Below are 6,000 nucleotides of genomic sequence, written 5' to 3'. Positions count from 1 at the left end.
GAGAGAGAGGGAGAGAGAGAGAGGGACAGAGAGAGAGGGAGAGAGAGTGAGAGAGAGAAGGAGAGAGAGAGGGAGGGAGAGAGGGAGAGAGAGAGAGAGGGACAGAGAGAGAGGGAGAGAGAGAGAGAGAGAGAGAGAGGGAGGGAGGGAGATGAATTGATTGGCGGGTTGACTGAGGGCATTGGCTGACATGGCTGTGGAGGCTGAGAAGTCTCAGGATCTGCCATGTACACGCTGGAGACCCGGGAAAGCTGGTGATGTAACTCAGTGGGAGTTGGAAGGGCTAAGCGTGGGGGTCAGTGGTGTAAGTGCTGGTCTGAGGCTGACCACGTGAGAACTAGACGGGCCAATGTCCGAGGGCAGGAGAGGGGCATCCCAGCTCCAGTGGAGAGTGCGAATTCGCCAGACTCTGCCTTCCCCTTCTATTGAGGCCCTCCGAGGCCTGGAGGTAAGGACCGTCTTCTTCACTCAATCTACTGATTCAAAGGCTCATCTCTTCCAGAGACCCCCTCACAGACACACCTAGAAATCATGTTCAGCAGGCTTTCTGGGTGCCCCTCAGCCCAGGCAAGTGGACACAAGATCCACCATCGACGCTCCACTTGGGCGTAAATGATAAATAAACTCACCCCGGAGAAGGAGCGCTGGAGAGGCTTGCTTGTCTCAACCTCAGCGCCAGGTAAAGGGCGGAGAACTTCCCCCCTGAGAGTCTGAACCCCAAGAGCGTCTTCAGGCAGGTTTGAGGTGGGAATTCACAGGATCCCGTGTGTCCGGAACACCTGAAGCAGAGCGCTCCGCTGAAAGAGGACTCACGTAATGGAAGAAACAAATGCAGATTCATTCTCCCAGAGTTAGAGTTCAGTGCAGGCCAACAGCAAGTGTGAGATGCTGGGGACTGTTCAGACCCGGCCCAAAAACGTCAGAAATGTTCAAAAGGGAAAGAATCTGTGTTGTACAGGCATTGAAATATGGTCGTAGCTAGCTGTAAAATAGTACTAGCTGTTGTAACTAAGTACCCCCAAGTCTCAATGGATTAGCATGACAGACATTTGCCTATCGCTCAGGTAAAGCCCAAGACAAGCGCTCAGAGTGATAGGTGCTCACCTCCAGTGTTGACTCAGAGAGCCAGGCTCCATCCATCTTGTGGCCTCGCATGGCTCCCGTGGTCTCCCAGAAGGGCAGAGAGATGGAGGAAAGTGCCCAGGTGACACCTGTCACTTTCCCCCACTATGTCTTGAGCAGAATTCAGTGCTCAACTGCAAGGTGGCTGGGAAAGGCAAGCTGGCTGTGTGCCTGGGAGGAAGCAGAAGGAGCTTTAGTGAACAGACAGCCAATGCTGCCATCCAGCCTCACGGGACATTGATGCTTTAGAAAAGGGTGTCAGCAGTAGGAGATTCCAATGGTGCCTGGCACCACGTAGGGACCCCATCAACGACTGCTCTAGCTATGATTAAGAAGAACACCTTTGATTTATCAATACAATATATTTTTGAAGACAGTGCTCACTTAACTAAGGTCCACCCTGGTATCCCCTAGTGATCCCCGTAGTGGATTTCAAATAGGGCTCTGTTTGCAGGAGCGCACATGTGGTAGGAGGCTGATATTTGTGTTCACAAATATTGCATTCTTTAAAACCGGTCGTCCTTCAGTTCTGTTTCCGCCAAAAGCATGATGCTTACAAGTGTGCGTTCTAGAGTCAGTCACCCGGGTCTGAATCCCAGCTCTGCTGACGAGCTCTGGGCCCTCACCTCTCGCTGAGCTGTGGCCACTGTAAGTGGGACCCAGTGCCGGCACAGCCGCCTCAGAGGCTGCTGGGAGATCCCACAGACAGCGAAAGCCAGGTGCGCAGCATGGCCAGGCACACAGGGTGGCGCAGAAGGGAAGATCTTGTTTTTCTTGTTGTCGTTGTTGATAATGCCCTGGACGCCATTTCTTTAAGCTCCGTATTGCAGCCATGGGTTGGCATTGAGCAGAGTCCTGGCCACTCCTCAAAGCAGTCTCCAGGTTTCAGAGAGAGATGTTCCAGGCCTCTACCTTGTACACTGAATAACTGAGCGAATGCTCCAGCTGCTGGGTACCTATGACGCTCTCGTTTGGGCATCCTCACCAACTAGTGGTTCAAACTTTTAAATTTCCATTTTTTTTAAAAGATTTTATTTTTTTCCTTTTTCTCCCCAAATCCCCCCCGGTACATAGTTGTATATTCTTTGTTGCGGGTCCTTCTAGTTGTGGCATGTGGGGTGCTGCCTCAGCGTGGCTTGATGAGCAGTGCCATGTCCGCACCCAGGATTCGAACTGACGAAACACTGGGCCGCCTGCAGCGGAACGTGCAACCTTGACCACTCGGCCACGGGGCCAGCCCCTAAATTTCCATTTTTAAAATCTCTATTAATAGTTGTATCCTGAGAAGATAATTTAAAGAATTACAGAAGTCTTCACGTAAAACCTCACAGCACTCACAATTCCCCTCTCGGCTAAGGCCATGTGTTGGCCACATCCATCCAGTTTCTTTTTCTTAATGTCTAGTTGAGGCCCACGGAGGTGAGCCACTAACTCAGATTTACAATCCAATGTCAAGTGCAGCTCCATCCTCTCTGGATGCAAAACCCACAGCTTAATAGGTGGACAACACGCTTTCCAAAAGCATCAAGAACGACTCCTGAATTCTGAAAATTCAGTGTTTAGTTATGGCTTCTTAAAACATTTCAGCCACAGCGCCTGGGACAGGAGCCAGAAATGCTGCCAACCCAGCAAGGAAGAGCCGAGGCCAGCTGGCAGCCCCCAGGAGTCAGCTTTCGCTGGGCCCTGGGCGCCGTCAAGGAGAAGGTCCCAGTATCCTAGTCTTTTCTCAGCCCACCCCTCCGCTCAGAGCCCTCCAAAGGGGTCAAGCCAATGCCAGGAACCCAGACAGCGAGAGCGGCACGCCCTTGCCCCTCCCCTCCTGAGAGACGTCAGCTCACGCCCCTGCATTGGACTGCCTTGTCTTCTCTCAACACCCCTTCGCCTGGTTTCCCCAGAGAACCGCCCCTCTTTACACTCAGAACCTTGTTAGGGTTGGGGGCGCTGATTCTGCCCTGGTTCCAGACCTAGCCTCAGGCCACCCGCACACGCCCCATTGTGATGATTGCTCAGGGATGGGCACAGGAGCCAGCCAAAGCCAGTGACGTTAATCCTGGGACCTCGCTGGAGCAGCCAGGACAGAGGCTCTGGCCCGCTGGAGGGGCTGCATCCGTGCAGCTGCCTCTCCTCGCTGTCCAGGGCAGCCACTGAGACGTGCTCCCAGAGATGGAGGAGGGAGGGGTTGGGAGAGACAGACCTGGTCCAGATACCCTTACTGAGTCCCTTATGCAGAGGAGCCTGGGGCTACGGGACTTTCTGGCTAAGTGACCTGATAGTCCCTTGGAGGCCTCAGCTGACTGTCCTGGCCCTTGGACTGGCCAGAGCATCCTGTCGTCTGGCCCGCAGACTGTGTGCTGATCGCTTTGGCTCTTGTGCCTTTGGCTGTCCTGAGCCCCCAATCCATCCAAACCCCTGCCCCTCTTTTGTTCACGTCACCTAAACCAGACATGGAGAGTACGTTGTAAGCCTGGCGTTGTGTGAGGTCTGGGGAATGCGGAGCTTCCGTCGCCCCTGCTCTGAAGGGACCCAGTACTCTGACTAAAAGACAAATGCAAGAGTGCACTGCAGGCAGAGCCAGAGTGGTGCACGGGGCGCTACCAGGGCAGAGGAGGCCCCGTCACCCCGACTGGGGGCAGGGAGGGCTTCCTGGAGGAGAGGACACTGACCCACCTTTAAGCATATGCAGGAGTTGTGTGGAGAGGTGTGGGGAGCATAGGCATGGGGCAGAGGTGTAGAGGTGAGCGTCACCCACAGAAGGCCGGTCTCCTGGCTGAGCACCTGGGCCACACGCCTCACCCCGCAGGCCCTCCTGCCTGATGTCCTCTGGGTTCCCTCGAGTCTGCCTGGTCTCCCCAGATAGTCACTCCAAGCTCCCCGAGGTCAGGTGCAGCATGCTGAATTTGAGACATGGAAAGGCGGCCACAGAACAGAAGATGCCCAAGCTGGGGCCCCACCTGCACCAGATCTGAGCCGGGAGTTCAGGCCCCCTGAGGGCCCGCCAGCTCCTGACAGCTTCATGACTCTTGACTCTGTCTTTCTTTCAATTTCAGAAATCCAAATGTATCAAGAGGACAAAATAAACAACCATGTGCCGGCCATCTGTGATTAGCAAAGGGAAACGTGCTCTCGATTTTGCTAAAAATAATTTTTTGTGAAAGAAATAGAACTTTGCAGTTTTCATTAAAATGCTTTCCCCTGAAGCCACTCTTATATTTTTGTAGCTATTTTAATTTTATTTTGGTTGAAGACAATGAGAGATACCCCATCTTAATTTTAAAGGGCTGTATGGATGAATGGACAAATAGATAGATACAGTTACACAACAAATACACTGCCTCGTGAGTCTTTTAATTTACACAAATGCTATCACAGCTTATTTCTCAACTTGCTTCTTCTGTCAGCATTGATTTTTCAAGCCAGACACTGTCTACCATGACTGCTCGATGGGAGCCCAGTGCTTGAATATACCTGCTTGGTGATCCATTCTCGTAGTCAGGGCCATTGGGTGGTTCCTATTTGTCACCATCACAAACAATGCTGCAAGGAATGCCCTGTGCACGTGGGTGGGAGACGCTCTGGGACACAGCAGGTTCTCAGTTCAATCAGATGTTGCCCAGTGTGGCCGCGCCCTTCTGCCCCCACCAGCTGTGGAGGCTTTCCCCGCTTCCCCTCTTCCCCACACGCGGCATGCATCATCAGACTTCCCGAGTTGTGCCAGCTGGATGGGTGTGAACCAGTACACAACTGGCTTTACTTTGCGTTCCTCTGATGAGTAATGTGGTGAGCAGTTTTCATTTATCTTTGGCCATGGATGGTTTCTCTTTGCTGAAACTCCTGCTCTTGACGTTTCCCCACTTTTCTGTTTGCTTGTTGGTGCTTTGACAAGGAAATTCACACGCACGACTTCTTGATGTGTGCTGGGCACCACTCCCCCATCCGCATGGCAATTCTCCCCTCTGCTCTGGCCACAAAGCTTGCTTCATGGTGTCTCTTGCCAAACAGATTGTGCGTGTGTGTGTGCATGTGTGTGTGTGTGCACATGTGTGGGTGTATTGTGTGTGTGTGTGTTGCATGTGTGTGAGTGTGTAGCAGTAGTAGTAACAGTAGCAGTTGTCACATAACAATAGTTTCCTTTACGAGCTGTGCTTTTTGTGCCTGATCTGGAAAACCTCTCTCTACCCTGAGCTGATCAGGACCTGATCCTCTGTTACCTTCTCAGGGTTATAAAGCTCTGCTTTTCACATTTGGGCGCTTAATCCATCTGGCATTTGTTTATGGAATGAGGTAAGGATCTAATTTTAATTCTCTTCCTATAGGAAAGCTAACGTCTGAGAGCACCATTTATTGGAAGGCCCCCCTGCCCGGACCCATCACACCGTGTCCATCACACCCCAGGTTCTTGTAAACGCTTGAGTCTGTTTCTAGGCTGGAGATCAGCAATATTTTCTTTTTTTTTTTAAAGATTGGCACCTGGGCTAACAACTGCTGCCAATCCTTTTTTTTTTTCCTGCTTTATCTCCCCAAACCCCCCCTGTACACAGCTGTATATCTTAGCTGCACGTCCTTCTAGTTGTGGGATGTGGGACACCGCCTCAATGTGGCCTGACGAGCAGTACCATGTCCACGCCCAGGATCCGAACGCTGGGCCGCTGCAGCAGAGCGCGCGAACTTAACCACTCGGCCACGGAGCTGGCCCCCAGCAATATTTTCTATATAGGGCCAAATAGTAAATACTGTAGGCTTTGCCAGCCAAAGGGCCTCTGCCACAAAGCTCATCCCTGCCGTTGCAGGGTGAAAGCTGTCGTGAACGACACGGAAGTGAGTGAGCGTGGCTGCTCATCTGCTCTGCTGAGAGACTGACCTTCGAGGCAGTACCACACT

This window comes from Equus quagga, chromosome 13 (genome assembly GCF_021613505.1).
Source record: "Equus quagga isolate Etosha38 chromosome 13, UCLA_HA_Equagga_1.0, whole genome shotgun sequence".
Classification (NCBI taxonomy): Eukaryota; Metazoa; Chordata; class Mammalia; order Perissodactyla; family Equidae; genus Equus; species Equus quagga.
Note: the sequence above shows the minus strand (reverse complement) of the source record.